Source organism: Fundulus heteroclitus, chromosome 1 (assembly GCF_011125445.2).
Source record: "Fundulus heteroclitus isolate FHET01 chromosome 1, MU-UCD_Fhet_4.1, whole genome shotgun sequence".
NCBI lineage: Eukaryota > Metazoa > Chordata > Actinopteri > Cyprinodontiformes > Fundulidae > Fundulus > Fundulus heteroclitus.
Genome location: NC_046361.1, coordinates 11,044,741 through 11,065,463, shown reverse-complemented (window position 1 = coordinate 11,065,463; position 20,723 = coordinate 11,044,741). Strand labels below are relative to the sequence as shown.

The following is a 20,723-nucleotide window of genomic DNA, read 5'->3' as shown; positions in this document are numbered from 1 at the left end:
AATTTTGCTTTCAGAGGTAGTCACATGCAGTACACTAAATTTGCATTAGAGGGAAGTTCGTTGGCAAGCAAATAGCACCCCTGTCACATGACCCTCTCACATGGTTGCAGCTCCTTGCTCCGAATGAAGAAGGCACTAAAGTTGGTAAAGTTTCGGTATTATAAGCATGAATGTGGCTGTGCAAAGCTGAAATATCTGCAGGATTTATCAAAATATGGCTTAGTTGTGAAATGCTTGTTATGTTCGTTCTAGCTGCGCTTCACCCAGCTGTAGCTGAGGGAGTGATCAAGCTCCTCAGCTCCTCAGTAGGTGGCCTCTGGGGGGGGGGGCATTGCAAAAATCAATAATTTCTTACACCTCAAACACAGTTATAAATGCTTTTAAAAAGTTAATTTGTTGCATGAGAAAATGTCATACATATTGCTAGTTTGCTCAGTCAAATTACATGCAAATATGCTTGTACAACCCAAAATTTGTTGATTAATTTCCTCTGACAGGCCAGAAAACTCACTAAAATTCTGGAAATGTAAAAACTGTTAAGGCTTATGCCAGAAGCACCATTTGTAATATATGTTTTTCCTTAAAGAAATAAGTCTCACCAAATCAACCAAGATAGGGAAGATCTGCCAGTGAAGATAGTTTGATGATGTTGATAATTTATGGTAGTTTTCACACCCAATAGTCCTGTGTCATGTTTGGCATGATATAGTTGACCCACATGCAGAAACACTCGACAACTAGGATCAGTTTCGACAGTTTATTAGAAGGACTTAGGGGGCGACGGTTCCTAAGGGAATGACGAGGGAGCGACAGGGGTGAGACCCGTCTGGTCACTGGAAGGGAAAGGAGATTGATTAGGAGGTGATGGTCAAAACAGCGGGGAACTAACTGAGATAGTAAGCCTACCACTGGACGTGGCGCCAGATCGGAGGGGGGACGGAGCGGACTCAGTGAGCACGTCGAGGCTGGAAGCAGGTGCCCAAAAGACCGGCGGGACGGGGGATAGAGGTTGGTCCGAACAGCGCCAGGGATTCGGGGCAGCAGGAGGAACCAGGTGGGCTTGGAGATCCACAGCTTGGAGCTTCAGATCAATTGAAGGCACGGGAGCGGTCCACCAAGGAGGCGATTTGGATTCACGAGGGGAAGCCTGGGAGACACAGGGGTAAGATGTTACTTTCAAGATTCCTTTCTCAGTCAGAAGACTGTGGCCTTTAGGCTTACCACAATGGTTAATACTCTGGCATCCTCCTGCTGTCCGTACGCTGTTCTTATAGCACGATCAGGTGCTACTGAACCAGCCTCAGGTGTGTGCGCCCCGCCCACCAGTCAACTGTGGACACCTGCAGAGAAAGCAGAGGGGGGCAGAACTGGCAGAAAATGCATGGCTCTGCTGACTGGGTCCTGACATCCTGTAGATTCCCTTTGAATGGGGACCAAGTTGCAAATTTTCAGCTAGTGCGATTTGCTATCACACTGCACTTTGTCAAACGAACCAAACGTAATGACCAAGCTGTTCAACCACTTGCCTGTGGTGGCGCTGTGGTGACGCTTCACCAAGAAACAGAAAAGAGGTTGGTTCAGCAACAAAGTACAACATCCTTTTCCTCTAAAATGTAAAGCAAATGGAATGGCAACAGATTACAGCTGTGTGATAGCAATGCTGTCTTTTGGCAAGTGTACCAAACTATTAGTGTGCCAAACAGTGGGCTCAGTATAAGTGGAGGAAGAGGCAGAGGACCACAGAGATTGTAATATTTTACACAATAGGGTGAGAGGGCTGCCTATGAGGCGGCGGTGCAAGAACAGTGGTGCATACAGCTTCATTGAACTGATGTTGACCAAGGTATTTACAGTATATGATTATTTCAATAGTTGTATTTACCCAGATTGCCCTGCACTATAGTCTGCTTCCTGCTGTTGGAATGGCCTCCGGTTTGCTTGGCATTCCCATATTTATTTCAACAGCACCAGAGCTCAGTTCAACCGAGTCGAGAGCTAGGTTTTAAGGTGGACCTGAATTTGCTTTTTGGCCCTCATCATAGTTAAATTGCATTTTCACCCCTCCCCAAATGAACCAAACTTTCTGAGCAAACAAATCATTCTAATTAAAGCAGGCTAAACAAAGCTGGTGTGAATGGACCCTATATCTAAATAGTGTACTTTTTATATGTATCATTAGGACAAAATTGTTTGTCAGCATTAAAACAATAGCTAAGAAACTTCTGTGTTATTTTTTACAGAAACCTTTCCATAATTAATGTTTATAAAAGCAAACTAATGCTGCACTGGAGGTTCAAAGGGAATTACATGGCTTTTCTTTTTCACCTAAAGAATCTAATGAAGAATTATCTATATATAACAACATGACAGAAGATGTTTCGCTTACTGTTTTTTGATTGTAGAACAAGGTGGGTTTTTTTGTGATTCGGAGGGTTGCATCTGTATGTCCCCAACAAATGGCACTTTGAAAATTAAATAGATATGTAGATCAACAATTCTGAAAGTCTACCTTAAAGTCATGACTTCAGTTTTAACCACACTGACTTTCTAAGGTCATACATTACTGCTCTCCAAATTCCCATTTCCTTTTATCATGCTAAGCTCTTAGTTCCTTTTACCTAGCATGCAGTCTCTGAACTCAGGATAACAGTATTTTTCCCTTGATTTTGTGATGAACCCGAACACAACCACGCACAGAGTTCTGTTTTGTGAGTTTATTGAAGATGATGAATAGTAGAAGATGAAGACCAGAGTTCAGACCAGACAGAAGCAGGAGGCTGTTAGTGGCTGGGGCTGGCAAGCTGGACGGAGCCAGAGCATGGAGGCAGCAGGACCAGCAACACGGCAGAATTGAGACTCGAGAACCAGAACTTGACAACAGCACGGCACAGTGGAGACTTGGAACCAGAACTAGCCCAGCAGTATTAAGCAGCACGACTAGGTGAATACTTGCAATACTGGAGTGAGATCAGAACCAAAACCACTGCAGGCAGGCAGAGATGAAGGGACTTCGGGTTGGACGAGAACTGGATGAGGTGGGCAGCAGTAACAGACGTTAGCAGAGGTAAACAGTACGATCTGACAGGGAAGAGCTAACTGAGGGAGGTTTAAAAAGTAGTGATGACAGGTGGAAAGAGTCCTGGCTTCATTAGTGGCTGACAGGTGTAGATGATTAGTGGAGCATGGGATCTGGAGCAGTATGGGAGGCTGAGAGTGCCCTGAAATGTCCACGGTGCAGCAGGCAAAGCTGCACCATGACATTAATTTAAAAGGAAATTCAATTCAATCTAAGTTAATCGGAAACACACAGAACTTTTGAATTCATAAACACAAACATTTGGAGAACAAGAGTAGTTACACTTTAGGTGTAAACACACAGACAGTGGAAGTAGATCTGGAACCTTAGGATTTTCATCCTGGACTGAGAGAACCTTAGGCTTAATTAGACACATTTTCACTAACACTAATAACCAGTCCTTCCTCAGCTCTAGTAAATCTAGTATTTCAGATTTCACCTGCTTGTAAAAAACACAGTTTCCCATAGGTGGCTGACACCTTTTAATATTCTCAATCTAAGAGCAGTGCATTACATCTCCAGTGACATAAGAGCATATTTATAACCTGCTCCAGTGGACCAGTCTCCAGGGTGAACCATTACCAGCAGCTGTCACATATATGTCCTTTCTTCACAGTGGTCTTGCTTCTCCTGGAGGGGAAAAAAGCATTTAATCCTTCTGGTAGCTTCCTTTTTATTACCTAAAAGCAGGTAGGCTACTAAATAACCATGCATTTCTTCCCCTCAAGCTCTTCCCTATACAGAGCTATAAAAGCATTTGATTCGTCATCATTTCCTCACATAAGCTGAGAGGTAAATATAATTGTGATTTGAGCTTAGAGATGAATATATCCAATGAAAAGTAATTCTTTCATATCAATATTTCTTTTACAGCAATATTCAAATTAATTTGATAGTTTTTTTTTACACTAGTGACCTTTATTTGACAGCAGGCTGACAGGAAATGGGGTTGAGGGGGAAGACATTTACAGCTAGTAAGTTTTCCAAAGTACATAGAATGTCTCAGTCAGGATTTTTTTGTCCCTGCTATTCACCCCAGCCATTTAAGTATGTTAGCTAATACCAATGTCGCACTCCGAGACTGAAGTGGTCACTTTCTATTTTTCTTTTTTCAAGTGTCCTATCTTGCTATTTCAGAAATGCAATATAAAGAAGCTTAAAGTTTCCTGTATGTGCCCGGCCAGATTTGCTGTAAAAAAAAAGGATATATCAAGATGAAATCATAATTGTTCAATTCACTTTATTAAAACAAAACTGCATCTGGCAAGACAAAAAAGTAACAAAACTAAGCAGTAGTAGAATATAGATTTTATGCCCAGGTCGCGCATTAAACATTACTTGATGCCATATGCTCCAAGCTTGACAGAACAGAATCATACTGACTTAGAACAGCAGTAATAGCTTTATCACGGACTGTCAATCAGGTAGCACATAACAGTCTAAGAGACATTTGATCTTGTTGCACTTGATGCAGTAGCAGCAAATAATGACTTAAATTTTCCTGACTGCTTGCTTGGAGTGCCTAACTCATGGACCCATTACGAAGCACCACATATGACCGGACTGGCCTGGCAAGCAGCTTCAGTGAAGAGGTTGAGGCAGTGGGTTTCACAGTGAACAAACAGTCCCAATGGTTACATTTTCTTCAGCTCTGCTTGAACTCCTGAATATTTTCCAGACATGTTTGCAGCTCCATCGTAGGTCTGACCATGTAATGGTCATCCATTGGCTATTTTTAAGCGTTTTATAAATAAAAATGGTATGGAATGATATGGTATATTGAGTTGTTGCAGTACATCAAGGGCTGCTTTCAGAATTTCTGCACCTGTAGTTCCAGGAACCTGATACAAGCCGACAAAAACTTTCTAAGGTAGTAGGTCATGGTCTACAAACCGAAAACAGACTGATTCCGGCTCTGTACCTGAGATGTGTTCTGTCCCATCAATGATTATAGAAAACTGCAAAGCACATAAAGACTGGATATATTTAGCCATTTCTCCCACAACCTTTGGAGAAGTGTAGTCCTGATACTGTGAAAGCCATTGAGAGAGAGGAGCATCACTCTTAGATTTAAATTTTAATAACTGTATCAAGTTGGCATCTTTCAAATCATGTCCTCTAAATGCTAGTCCTTTGCTGGCTAGGTACATCACTGAGCCCGCTACATTTTGCAAGCAGTACTGTGCCTCTTCTTGCTGTTTTGCAACAGCACTGGAAAGCAGAGCATTGACTTGTTTCCCTTGTTGTGCATAAACAGTAACTGCATGTTGATGGCTTTGACTGATGCTTGCTCTGCTTTTTTAGACAGAGTAGTTTTTTGAATTTGCATGTTTTAACACAAGACAAGCAAAGAATGTCTTTTACTTGGTCATTGTTCTAAAGCCATGGATGATGTTTATACCACTGAAAATGCAAAGTTCTGTTTGTCTCAATGACTTTGGGATTTGGCTGATTCGGTTTGATGAATGTATCCAAACAATCTGCCCTATCCTTCTCTTCATGATTGCAGCCTCTCCCTTCCTCCTGATCTTCATCCTCAGATTACTCACTGCTCTCTAAGGATTAATGAGTTTTCTTGAAAACATACAAGTTCAGTTAATTTCCACTGTATTCTGACAAAATGCCAGTTTAATCTATTTTAATTTTTTGCTTGTCTGTCTCTCCTGTGATTCTGATTTCAGCTGTCCCTGAATTGGCTGGCATAAGTATTCCCGTGTCCTGCCAAATTACACATCCCAGTCATGACATGTCTTAGATATGTCTTGTATATTGTTCCTTCTTTTTCCCGTGTAATAATTAGTTTGTACAGTTTGTACAACAATCTCAACCAGGAAGACTGTCCCTCATTACATGCATCATATCTTCCTTTTACTGTCGGCCAATTTGATCCCTTTCAACCAACCATTTTTAGGTCATTCAATTCAAAGCACAAACATTCCTTAGTATTCAGTTGTATCAATGAAAACCCTTCACCCATGTTGTCCAGCAACAAAATCATATCTACAGATTACATTATTCACTTCTACCATCACCAGATATTTATGCTTTGTCCCACAACATCTCAGCCTAGGTCTAAGCATCAAAAGACATGATTTTTACTATTGTTTGTGCTTTGAGTTGCTCTTGGTTTAAATGTAGGTCCCTATATTTCTATAATGGTGGGCATACCCTGTGCGATATTTTCAATCATTATACTCAGATACAGCTCAAACTGTACAACAAAACCGCAGGGTTTAAAAGTTCACAGCTCTCCATATCTGTTGTTACACTGTACGACTCGATTCTGATGCAATCTCACTGCTCAGACTGTACATTCAAAAACCACATGTCGGACTCAGCGCTGTAGAGAGAGGGCGATTATCAGACTCATCTATCCAGAAGCCAAACATAGACAGTAGAAGTAGAAAAAGAAGGAAGTGTCAATGCTCACTGTTAAATATGAGGCTCACTGTGCCAATATAGACTTATTTTCTCTCAGTTATTACTTGTTTTTCTTTTCTTGGAGACTGTTTGCTAGTTAAAAGCAAAATTAGTTGCATATTTTCCCTTTAATGACCGTTGCTGAATACAAATCTACTACATACGTTTGAGATTTTCATTTCTATAAAAGCTTTAAAACAATATTTCATAGTCCTTCCACTTCATGACTATTACTACTAGCTTGATATCACCAATCATATAACAATCACAATAATTTACACTAAAGTTTATGGTTGTATTGTGAAAAAATGTGACAATGTTCAAGTGTTATGAATACTTTGCTAAAGGCACTGTTTTTAACGAGGGGGGAGAAATGTTGCTACCGCTCTCCCAGGTGGTAACTTTCTTCATGACCAGTTTATCTGATGATAGGATTATTTTTCCCAGTGGTGTTACTTGTGTTTTCTGGCCTTCCTTTTATCCCTTGTTAATCTGTATGTTTTTGTTCATTATAAGGGTGTTAATCTCTTTTTCCTTCCATTGTTAATCAGTTCATAAAATGATGATTACACTTCACATGGGCAAGATGTGCTCAGGAAACGAGAAGCCCCTGAAGTTTTTTTTTGTGTGTGTGATTAAGGATACAGCAAGTTAAACTAAGCTTGAACTTCATTCTCTTTTTATGACTGTGTTTGATAAAGCATATTCTGAAATGTGTTATTTTCACTGAAATACTAAATTGCTGTCAAAACAGTTTTTGCCACACCTAGATGTTTCAGATCATCAAGCATTTCTTTTGATTTCAGAGAAAGCACCTGAGTAAACACAAAAAGCAGTTTTCAAATGAAGATTTCATGAAAAGCTATACAGATCAACCAGATACTAGGTGCAAAACATATATTTCTCCCATTCATTATCTCATGAATTAACTGTAATTAACAAGAGTTATTGATAAGGTGAGTTCTTTTCCACCCAGCCATGTTTACTGCCAGGCCTGTACAATCAGGAAATCCAACCTGTGTGACAAAGTGAAGTAGACAAAAAATAAAAAAAGGCAACATGTCATACATGAATCCAAAGAAACTAACCAAAAAGACTAGAAAATAGTTTATATTTCTCAGACTCTTAACAAAATTCAGTGAGACCCATTATCCACAAATGGAGAAAACAGAACAGTGGCAAACCTTTCCAGGAGTTTCTGACCTACATACAATATTCCATGGGCATGTTAGCAATTTATCAGTGAGATCACACAAGAACCCAGAATGACATCTAAAGTATTGCAGGCCTCAGTTCCCTCAGTTAAGGAGTTTATCTTCAAACAAGAAAGAAACTGGGCAAAAATGGCATTCATGGGAGAGTTCCAAGAACATAAAGGCTGTCTCACATTTGCCAAAGACATATAGATGCTCCCTACGGCTTTTGAGAAATTGTTTAGAAGGTGAAGATCAGGAGTTTAACTAATGCGGTTCAGAAAAAGAACTTCATGTGAACAGTCAACAATGTTGGGTCTAGAATGATGGTTGGGGATTGATTTCCTTCTTCAGGACCTGGACAATTTAGACAAGGGAACCATGAATTCTGGTCTTCAACTGAAATTCCTGAAGGACACTTTTAACTGAATAAAGAATGGAATAACATTAATTGTTTGGAGTGCTATAGGTAGAGGTGCATTGCAGAAGTTCCAGGATTTTTTGTGGACGTATCTGGCGGCATGTTGAAATTACACCAGTGTTGTGCATGTGCATGGGAGAAGAGAAAGAAAAGCTAACCGTTAGGACTTCACAGGTTTTTTTTTTACAGACGAAATGTCTTCTGAGTTAAGAAAGTTAAAAATATAATTTTGTTAAATAATATTATATGGAAATAATATTTTATTTTGAAAATAAATGTTTCACATTGAGTCAATAGTAATTTTATTTAGGGGAAAAACATACGTGGCTACCCTTTTAGTTGGTCAACATAGGAAGGGGCTGAAATTCCCGCAGATTGCAGTTGCGAGAGGGAAAGAACAGAAACACCCCCTCCTTTCATTCTCCGAGGAGGCTGATGATCTCTGCCACAGAAACACTGCTGTTCCCAGTGACTTTTCAGGCCCCTGCTCCACTAATTTATTAATTTTCAAAAAAGCAATTTCTCATCTTTTTTCTGTGTTATTGGTGACTTCATCGTTAAAGCACGATTCATTCTCCATTTAGGTGAGGGAGTCAGTCTTCTTCTGTAGGCAGTTGCACAGTCTATGAGACTGAAGTAGAAAGGGAATCATGGCTCAAGTCACCAATAACAGAAAAAAGAAGAGCGAGCCAGCGAATGAATGCCATGCATTATCATCAAGAGCGACCCAAACCTTTGTGAAAGCTGAACGGGCCACAGGGAAAACTCTGGGTGCTCCCAATGGCTAGTCAGAACAGCTCTACATCTAGTTGGATGGAAATGAGGTGGAGTTCACTGGATTCGATATTCCTGCTGAATATGTGCTCCTGACACAGCACATACAAATTATATTGGGGATAACTCATTTGACACGGCACCATGTAACTAACTATACAATGGCTACCATCTACAGTACCTTTGCATGTTAATGATTTAGCATTACACATAATATGTTTCAGCAATTTTGTCTGAAGTAAAAGATCTCTGTCATAGCATCTTACTTTTTTAGCAAAAAGAGGCCCAACTGCTGGTCCCTTTTCATTCCCAGAGCAGAACGGAGGTCCCATCATTGCTTGAAAACTCCCCAGTTATTTACTCTGATTTAGTTACTTTGCCGATCAGACTCCAATTTTGCGCTTTTAGTGGCATTATAGATTTTTTTTACTCTTGTGTGGAGTCCGTGATGGGGTCTGAGATGCGCTTGTTGCTGGTATTTTGTGGTCCATCTTCTAAAACAGTTGGTGTTCTCTAAGACCTCAGTGGCTGCAGAGACAAAGTAACAATTGAACAAAAGTTCAAACAGTTTAAACTAGAGCCTGTAAAAAGTGTCACACGCATGTGCTTGCCCAGAGAGCCAGCTGTGGTAAATAAAAGATAACTACACATTGGGCATTCGTACGGGCACACATGAGAAAGAAAATAAATAATATTTAACTTCAAAACTTGATCCACTGGTGCAATGCTACTTTAAAGGTAAAACTTAAATCTGATACGTATGCTATGGAATAACATTAAATAGTCTATTGATGCTTAAAAACTCTCCTTTCAGGTTAAATTAAAACTATTCAGCAAAGAAGAGTGGACCACAGTAGTGTATTAGGCTCTGCAAGTTATCGCAAATCTTGATGGCAGTTGTTATTGCCAAAGTCGGTACCGCCAACTATCAGGTACAGGATTGCACAAACATTTTTCCCATAGTGCCAATTTTTGTTTTTGGATAGCTTTTCCTGGACATAAGTCAAATAATACAGTTGGTAGCAATTTGGCCTCGCAGCAATAAGGATTTGAATCCTGGTATGGGGTCTTTTTTGCATGTAGTTTGCATGTTCTCACTTCTTCTCTGGGTACGCTGACTTTGTCCCACAATAAAAAATGTGACAGTTATGTTAACAGGTTTATCTAAATTGTCCCTAGGTGTGTGTGGATATGTAATGGTTTGTCCTGTGTGTTCCTATGATGGACTGATGACCTGCCCAAGTTGTAACATACGTTTCACCTTGTGACAGCTCCCCTGTGACCCTGCAAATAAAAGCACATATAGGTTATGGATGGATTGATAATTCATCATTTAAAACAGTTTTTTTTTGTATTTACTTAGATTTACTTGGATCTTAGATTGGATACAAACATTTATTTGACAAAGGCAAAATCAAAAGAAATATGTAAGGGGGAAACACCTCACTGCATTGTCTCAACTGTTTTGAAAACTATGCATTCTATTGTCATGTTTTTCTTTCAACACAGGCTGTACAGTGTAACATGTATATTTGTACTGTCCAGGATTGTTCTAAATCACCACTATTGCTCTTGTCCTGTCAAAACAGCATTTCAGCTTGATCCTTACAGCAGTTAAGAATACAAAAAGATTAAATAAGACAAAAAAGATGTCCTATTTTGTGAGTAATTACAATGACATAAAAAGAAAGTGATGTGAGAGCACAAGTAGTCACTGAATTACTTTGTCAGTCAAACTGAGATGTCTTGGCATGGATTAGGTGGCCTGGAGATGTCTGTGCCATGTGTACTACACCAGCCTGTAATGGAAAGTAGAGTCATTATTATCTAATTAGGCAGACTAATGACGTGTCACAGAGAGCCATAAGGCCGGGACAGACTCCGATGTGCCGTCTGTTCTTCACTAAAAGCCTTTCTCACAGAGACAGACGCACCCTTAAACTTAAACTGATGAGCCCTAACAATATGACCACTTCCATGTTATTGAATAAATCCATTTTTTTTCTACAAAACAAGTCTGACGAGTGATGAAATGCACAAAAAAGAAAGATTTTGGCACCATATCCTATCTGTCCTTTAGCCTGTAAAATGGGGTCTATAGTTGGCGTGCTTCCCACAGACATAGAATTTGTATTCTTGGTTAGATTCTGTAATATTTTAGTTGTCCCAGTTATTGACAGCTTTTTTTCTTCTGATTGGTTGTGACTTCTGTACATTTGAGTACTGATGCATTATCAAAACGACTTGCAGTACACCTCAGAAGTTTGAATACTGTACACTCATCCTTTGCAAGAACATTATATAACTTGTAGGGTTTTTATGATGCAGCTGAAACATGCTTTTTTTGGTCTGCGTGTGAGTATTCTAGAACACCTCAATATCAGATTTTGTTTACATGGACCAAATTGCAAGCATCTGGGAGTCTCATGTTGAGAAGGCCATGATTTAGTGGAAAAAAAACAATAAAACTTACAGACAGGCAGAAGATACAGGGACTGGGAGTGCGACTGAACAGAGAACTGGCCAGGGTTGTATAATGGAGGACCTAACAATGAGAGTGGTTGAGCTGACTGAATAAATAGAGGGGTACACAGAGGGGAATATGGGTGGAACAATTACTGCAGGTGAAATGTGTAGAGGTTATTAAGCTGAGTGAGAGAGAGCAATAGTATGGCAGAGACAGAAGGTGAGTAAAACCTAACAGGAAAACATGGTGAATTAACCTATATTACCAAAAGAACTCACTAACAAGAACAGGCAGGATATAAGTAGGGATCTAACAGAACTACATAAATCATAATTAAGAGAAAATGACTGACAGAAACCAAATCTAACAGACTGACAAACAAACAGTATAAAAACAGAAAAACAAACAAAACTGCAGGATCTCAGGAACCCAACACTAACTAATCAAACCCCTGGGTATCCCGGTTTTCCTCATTGATTGGTTTTGGAGTACAATTACAGTTACAAGTTGAGACTGTGATCGTCTACTAGGGTATGGTTACTTGAACATTTGTGGCTACTAAGCATCCTGATCAACTGTCTCTCATAAAAGAGTGGAATCTTGTGTCAGATGGTTGAAACTTGGACACAATTAGGTGTTTTCAGATGACAATGATTCAACCATTGCAAAATGCATCAAAGCTGGTTTGTCATGCACCAGACAGGTAACCCGATGATTTGACCAGACATGTGTTGTGCTTAAAAGGTTTATTGTAAATGAACCCTAAATAAACAAAATAGTTGTGATGACAGGAAAGAGTCCACAATGAGCAGATAAGAAGAGCTTCAAACAAGCTGCTCACAGTGGTGATGACAGCCAGTATGGGCTGAACAGGCATAAAGCCTAAAGGTGAAGCACTACTACTACTACTACTACTGATGAGGTATCCAGCGAAGGTAAGGCAAGCAGGATACTAGAAAAACTAGACGCCTTGTCAGAAACAGGTGATGCACCACTGACGCTGGAACAAAACTCATGCAAGGCTTGAGGACAATCTAGCACTGACTGGCTGTGAGAGGCAGGTATAAATAGGCAGAGATACAGGTGGAATGACTTTCAGGTTATTAGTCAGTGCAGGTGAAGCTGCTCCACTAATTAGTTGAGTGGAGCAGAGCAGCAGGTGGACCAGCCAGCCAGCTAAAAAAAAGACACAGACAATAGGTAGGCTGTATGGCAGGGTTTTAATAGATAATGTGAGATAACATTTAGCACCTTGAGCAGCCCCAACTTTAACCTATATTAAAACATTTATGGACTATGTTAAAGGCATGAAACCAACATATTTAAATGAGCTATAACAGTTTTGATAAGAAGGGTGGTAGAATATCTTGCCAGAAATGTGCAGGAGAGTTGTTGATAGCTGCAAAAAGCATGTAGTGTCTCTGTTCCTTGGTAAGGGACATTTATACAAATGTAATTGTGGCTTTATCGATGTATTTGAAGTAACAGTTTTAAATCTGTGCATTTCAGAAAATTCACAATAATATCAAACTGCTTACAATAGTCAAACCTATTTCACTTCTAAAATTCCCCATGAATTCCCAGTCAATTAATTGAAAGAGTTGTGGTACTCTTTGTCTCCACCATTTAATGTAAGTGTTGATGTTTTAAGCATGTTGCTAAAATATGTTTTTTATTAACTGAAGAGGAGAAACAACAATCTATATTCTGTTCAACCTTAGTCTAATCCAACACTCTCTGGCTGATCTTGTTTTCTTATTTTGCATTCCATTTGCCTTGGAAATCGAAAATAGGAGCTGCCAATGGGAGTAAAAAGCCTTCCAGTTAACGCAGGCTGAGAAGTTGGGATTCCAAAATAAAATTCCATCTATTCCAAAATAAACCCAAAAAAATCCACCAAAAGGTTAGATTCCAATATGGCAAAAGCCAGGAAAGATGCTTTGTTGTTAGTATTTCTTTTAAACGTCATTTAAATTTGTACTTTCTGCATGCAAACACCACTTTTAATTTGTTAACAGGACTGTAACACCAACAAAAACAAACATTTGACTTCATGCTGTACACTGCACAATGTAATGTCAGCATGTGTAGTACATGTGTAATTTAATATATATGTATGGCAATAAAATGAGAGACATGTTCCAGCTGCCTGCATTAGTGTGACATTCATATTTTGGCTGTCAGTACATTTAAGAATTCATTTTGAAGTCCTTTTATTTGCTTTCACAGCTCTGAATGGCCTTGCCCCACCTTACCTGTCTGAGCTGCTACTTCCCTACACATCCTTCCGTTCCCTTAGATCAGCTGACCAGTTGTTACTGAGGTTGCCGAAGCGCAAGCAAAGATGGGACTGAGCTTTTTCTGTAGCAGCTCCCAAGCTGTGAAATGACATTTCCTTCGGCATTAGACATGCCTCTTCCCTTTCTGATTTTAAAACTCTTCTTAAGACCCATTTCTTTTCCTTGGCTTTTGATACAATCTGATATGTTGACTTTGTTTTTATCATGTTTTACTTTCTTTAATTGTATTACTACTTTCATTTACCATTTTGGTTATTGTTTTATGATTACTCATTTGTGTTGTATGATTGTGTAAAGCACGTTGGTCCTGTGGGTGTTTAGATTGCTTTATAAATAAAATTGTTATGGTATGGTATTCGTCATGATGAGTGATGATGCTATAATCATTTACAACTGAATTGGTACTCCACTGTGCAAATTTAGCCATTCAGAATGTAAAAATGTCGGGGTGTCCAAATTTATTCCTTACCAGAAATAATAGTTTTTATAACTTAGTGGGTAGAATAGCCTTCCAATCAGAAGGCTGTACGTTTGATTTCAGTTTTTACCGTCACATGTCGATGTGCGTCTAGGCAAGGCACATAGGCAACTCCAAGTTGTAAAAAAGCTTAATGGCTTTAATGACCGCCCATTACTAAGGGGTGGACCTGTTTCGGTTGAATTTGCATGTTATCTAAGCCATTACAAGGCCTTTGTTTGGCAGTAGTATAAAGCTTGTTACTCCACATTACTCCAGACTTTTTGAATTTAGAAAGCTTCCTGGAGAGGAAGCGAAACGTCTTCAACTACGAAAAACAAGTCCAGTTGCTTTGTTTTTTACTTTTTTTGGAAAAACGGAATCTTACATTATTAACAGGAAAATGTATTTATTTAGAAGAAATCTTCTTCTACGCTTCATTTTAAGATAAAAAAATCTGCATTGTGCTGTATATGCGCACATGGCTTGTGGTCTCTGCTTCATTCATTCTCGCAAATATGCTCAATTGGCTGAAATCAGGGAAACAGGTGAGACATCTAAGGTGAAAGTTACTCATTAAAGAGGAGAGGAAGAAAGTGCTGTACGTCGCTAACTCAGTTAGCTGGATTTGATTGTTGACAATTTGGCATGATCTGAATTGGTTGGTTCTTCAAAAGACATCCTGCACTTGTTGTCATAGCAACATGTGTGCAAGCTTAAGCCTGCACGAGAGCAGGCTTATTTCATGTAAACAGGATTAGTCTGTCACAGCCATGTCTTGTTCATTTTTATGACTGCAACCTTTTGCGAAAGTTGTAAGAATAATTTCAGAGCTTTTCGGATTAATCACGTGTTTCGCAATAGACAGGATCCTTCAGAGCAGTGCGACAGTGTAATTGTAGAGAGATTATTCTTGGTGGCAGTTATAAACAGACAAGCACATCATTTAACAGTGGCTTTTAAAGAGGAAAAAGTGGTGTTAGAGCCATAAATAGAAAATATTTAAATTATTTGTACAATGGATTGCTTTTTATTTTTATCATATTCAGTAAGAAGATTTGTTCAGGCCATTTTACTGTGAAGTTTTGTTTTACTTTGAAAGTCTTGCTTCCTTGTCGAGACGAATATTGTATTAGAAAAAACTATGGATGGATTGTCTAGACACGGAGCAATACAGTTTTTGACCATGTAAACTGTGGATAACTTGGAAAAGAAAAAACTTCATCTTTTTAGAGATAAATCATTTTTTGTTAAAATTCCCAGTTTGCACGCGTCCTTTACTTCCAGTGTCTAAGGAATGACACCGATATTGGATCTGTTGCCATAACAAGTGGCTTTTTAAAATAAAGTATAACAATTAAAGGCTACGATTTTGTAGAATATTCTTGTACTTCACTTTTACTTTTCCCCATGTTCTAGTGGGTCCCATGAGGCTCTGACATAAAAGAACAAAGTAAATATAAAATTATTAAATGCAAAAATACATACTGTAGAAAGTGATAGAAACATCTAACATTGACAGCACCTATGCTGCAAACATGGAAGCCAGTAAGAGAAGTGACCAGAAATACAACAAAATACAACATCATTTACCTATCCGGTGGAAGTAAAAATTCAGTTGAGTTCATACCAACTTTGGACTGTTAAGTAAGTGGCTGGTCACTGTGACAGGCAACGTGTATGTGTTGTTCTGATTTTAGCCACTAGGAGTCATTATTACTTATTATTCCTTTTACACCTATTAATCTTTTTAAAAATTTTGATTACATCATTATACAGAACTTTAGAAAGTTTTATTCAACACACTCTGAATTGGAGGATTGTTTAGTTTATTAGTCATGTTCTAAAACTATATTTGAAAACTTTGCTATCAAGTTATCTAGTTTTCGGTTTCAATGCACACCAAAATTGCAACATATAGCAAGCCACAACGTAGAGAGGAAAAGAGAATTATGCATTTCTGAAGGAACTTGAAATACTTTTATTTTGATGAGACGGATATGACTTTATAATTGTGTTTCTAACTTTACACCAGGAGAAGGTCGAAGGTAGGCTGTGTTTTTTTTTTTGTCTAAATGATATAAATTAAAGCAATTTTCAGTTGTGGAGACATCTGTGTGGTCATCGTTATGAAGCCACAACTAACACGAACAGATGTTTGGAAAACCATTAGCATCCCACAATCCATAAATATCCCTGGCTCATTATTTAAGCACATTCTTTCTCAGGAAAATATGCACACACAATCTGTACTTTTGTTGTGTTAATCTTCGTCTGAACTGCATTGCCCAGAGAGATTGTCCTTCTGACTGGATGAAAAAAAGTCCATGTTGGAATCCAACCAATTTTGCTTGTCTAGCACAACGCTTACTGAAACCAACAAATCAACTTGAAATATTTTCCTTGTGTCCCTCTCACCTCCTGTGTCATCAGTGTCCCAGTACTTTACTTATTATTTTTAGCACAATTTTTGAAACTGTTTTGCTTGTTTAATACTATATTGTACGTTTTTAGCTGTTCAGTTTGTATGTAAAGTTGTTGAAAATAAAATTTTGCCCTGGCTATTTTCTACTCTTTGATTTCCCTTACGTTCTCAACTTAATAACCCAAACAAAAATGTATAATATGCCCTCTGAGAGCAAAATTGTGAACTTTCTTCTCTTTGAAGTTGGTAAGGTTTGTTTCAAAAGGCTTTTCAGTTTACAGCAGCCTTTAATTTTCCAAAAAAAAATGGCCTGATGTGTCCAGATGAACAATTTATTTGTAACATTAAAAACATCAGCCTCATTAGCTTTAAAATTCACACAAACTATAATATGGTATTCATTGAAATATCAAATTACACTGTGACTATTATTCTACTAAATACAAACTAAAAATGACTAGTAAAAAGAAGAGCAAATCTCAGATAGGAACTTGCTCCCATTGTTCACCTAAATGAGCCAGCTCAGTGTATTGGCCTCATTTTAAACAACATCACTGCCACAGCAGCAGAATGTCCAATGTGAAGAAGCAGGAGCAGTTCAGCCTTGTAGTGTTTATTTATTTATTTTTGTAATTTTTCATGTTCGTGGTGTCACTGTGGAATATTTTTTTTTACTACACCATATAAAATCCCAAAAGATTGTTGTTTAAACCAATGGGGGTGGGGAATGAAAATTCTAAGCAAAACATTTTAATGATGTACTGTGGAACTTTAGCCTTTAATGTGTACAATATAAAATATTTGTCTATAAAAAACAAACAATGTTTGCAGGTTTAGGGTGGAATATTTTCAAGTGTTTTGTGAGTATAATCTTTTAGTACGCTACTATTATTTAACAGTAGTTTAAGCTTCTGATGAATTTTCATTTTTAATGTTGAACAATTCACATCATCTGCAACTTTGTTAATTATTAGAATGACTTATACAGGGTTAACTTTAGCTGTATGGCAATATGTTCCCCCTGTCCCGCACATATAACGAGATTAGTTGCTTCCTGTCAAAAGAAAAACTTCCAAAAAGTACTTGGGAGGGGAAAAAAATGTAATTGGATTGCCATCTTCTTTTTAACATGCAGTAGGCAAGAAAACTCTGAAGTCAGCTTTCCCTCGTGAGACAAAGTTACAATAGCCCATATCAGAAGTGTTCCCTAACACGAACCGGTGAACTGCGACCACTACAGTGTTCCATCACTTTACCTTACCTTGGGAATCTGCAAAGGAAGGATTAGCAAATGAGATGAAAGGGCCGAGCAGAGAGGACCACTGAGAGAATGAATATGCCGTTCTGAGCCGCACAGGGCCTCATTACAACAGAAACCGCTGACAGGCTTACAGTGCCCAAAAACCGCAACTTTAAATCCATACCAAGACTTATTTTGGGTTTTGGACACCCTTAATAGAATCTTTTATTTGTTGCACAGCTTGGGCCTAACATTTAGTTCAGTCAAATCTAACAGTTTGGTTAAAATGTAGATTAGTTATTTTCACCCATTTTTGACAGGTTCTTAAAACTGTTTAAAGCTATGCCTTTTTTGATCTTTTCAACATAACCACTTGTAATAATGTAAAATAATAATAAAAAAATACATTGCATAATTCTGTTGCTTAAAACCACATTTGGTTGAAAGAACTTTGAGGAGTTGTTTTTTGTTTGATTTTATCAGCCTGTTTATGGCCATGTTGATCTTTTCATTGTAGTTTGTGGTTATGTGTTTGTGCACAGTTCTTTTAGATTCCACCACAGCATTTCGACCAGATTGAAGTCTAAACTTTCCGAGAGCCATCATAACACCTTGATTGTCATGTTTTCAGCATTTATATTGCAGATTTGTTGCCTTTTTGGGGGTCATATTCACCTATTGATGAGTAACTTTTAACATCCCATTTGACTCTTTAAAACTTTGGTGTGTGTATATATATATATATATATATATATATATATATATATATATATATATATATATATATATATATATATATATATATATACACACATATATATATATATATATACACACACATATATATACACACATATACACACATATATACAAGTTAATGGTTGAAGACAAAGGTCTTGTTAGCAAACCTAACTGGTACAGTCATATCCTTTCTAAAAAAATATACTTTTTCTGGTAAGCCTTTAGCTTTTTGGCTTATTTGTTTTACTTTGTGAGAAATAGGGAGCTTTTGGATGTATTGGATGCTAAGGACCACTTCACACTCAGTTGATTGTGAAGCAGTTGTGATGAGGGTCAGCTTCTCCAAATCTGAGGCCATGGTTCTCAACAAAAAAGATAGACTGTTCCCTTCAGGATGGGGATCCGTTTCTGCAAAGAAGTTCAAGTATCTTTTTGTATAGGTCATGTGTGATAGTAGGATGGAGCTGGAGATAGAGGGATAGATTTGGGTCACGTCTGTTGTTATACAGGCTCCAGCCTGCAGTGGTGAAGAATGAGCTGATCCAAAAAGCAAAGCTCTTTTTTCCCTGGTGCTTCTCTGCATTCAGTGAGCTAGGGTGTTTGAGTCTCCGGTGAAGATGCCTCTGGGCATGTCCAATTGAAAGTAAACTCTGGCGCAAGCCCATAGCTCGATTCAATTAGCGCCAATTCACTACAGATGTCATCTAAAGGCACTTTACAAAGTCAGATTCAATCAAATCACACAGACAGATTGGTAAAAATGTTTCCTATCTATGGAATCCCAGCACATTGTGTTGAGTCTTGAAAAGCAGCATTCACTCCTCCTGAAAGAGTGTGTAGCCGAAGTGTACTGCTGTCTGCATTGTCATTCGCTTTGACGAAATCCCTCATACCTAGCACGCATGTAACGACAGTGGAGAGGAAAACTCCCCTTTAACAGAAAGAACCAACTGAACCAGGCTCAGTGTGAATTTCCATCTGCCATAACCAACTAGGGGTTTCAGAAGACAGACCAGAGACACAAAAGCAGCACAGAAGGCACACTTTAATCCAGGAATCCTTTCTATGTTAGAAACGGTAATGGTAAATGATCTATCCCCCAGGATAGTGTTACAGCTAAAACAGTCATTGCTGAATATTTTAAAAAACATGTTTCTTCTTTCATTCTATTTGCATGATCATTTATTGTTGTGGAACATATTTAACAAAAACAGGGTAGAACTGCTTCTTTTAGGTAAGAAAGCAGGTGTTCTCTGTATATCATGATGTTTAGACAAGTCTGTTTAAGGGAGCAATAAGCAAAATTTCTAAACTAGGTGGGCTCTTGAGCACTCTGTGGACCAAAACAAGATGTGTGACAAGCCACACCTCTCTAAATCTAAGCACCAGTTATCTGTTTCAATGTAAGATAAGATAAGATAGACTTTATTGATCTCACAGTGGAGAAATTCACATGTCACATCGGCTCAATAATCAAAAGAAAGTGCCAAAAGGAGGAAAAGGTAGATGAGGTATATACAGTGCGTCCAGATATAAACAGTGGACCGAGACAAAAAAAGAAGTAAAGCAGAGATGTAGCATGTTTGTCAAAAAAAGAATGCCCTGAAAGTACGCAAGGATCACGGTGGATAACGCTCAGCCTATTGGTTATCAAAGTCCAACAATTAACCCAAGTTCCACAACTGTTGCATTACATTGAATCGAATAAACACCGCAACACAACTCTAACAAGACTGTAACACTAACGAAAACAAACATGTGACTTCATGCTGTTACTCACCTATCCAGGAGGAGAAAATCTAGCTCTGAGTCAAACTGAAGCTGCTTTTGCTCTCGAAGTGCTCTCCACCTTGGTAATCCGAGGCTAATGTTAATCCTCATTTTGTCTTTTCCTTGTCCTTGTTTTTTTGTGGTAATAATTGGTCCCGAGTGGCAGCTGTTAACATGGACGTACATGCACGCACTGCCGGCCCAGCTTTGGAAACGAGACTGAAAAACAGCACAGAGAGATGGTGTGTGACATCATACCATATTCCATCTAAAAACATAGCTTTAGTTCTTCACATAACTCTTTTTGTTCAATGGTAAATGGACTGAAGTTATATAGAGCTTTTCCAGTCATGCTGACCACCCAAAGCACTGTACACTAGAGCCACATTGACCCAATGGCTCTCTCTAACGTGCGCACATTCATACACCGATACACAGC

At 38.5% G+C, this 20,723-nt stretch overlaps 1 long non-coding RNA gene across 1 annotated transcript; it reads right to left on the bottom strand.

Annotated features, from left to right (window-relative positions):
* Window positions 1-3,586: 3,586 nt before the first annotated feature.
* On the bottom strand, window positions 3,587-20,488 carry LOC110368768. Its single transcript, XR_002428386.2, has 4 exons — window positions 20,295-20,488; window positions 10,608-10,683; window positions 10,139-10,168; window positions 3,587-3,706 (listed from the first exon to the last, which is right to left on the bottom strand). It is a non-coding gene; the product is annotated as an uncharacterized LOC110368768 (long non-coding RNA).
* Window positions 20,489-20,723: the final 235 nt, after the last annotated feature.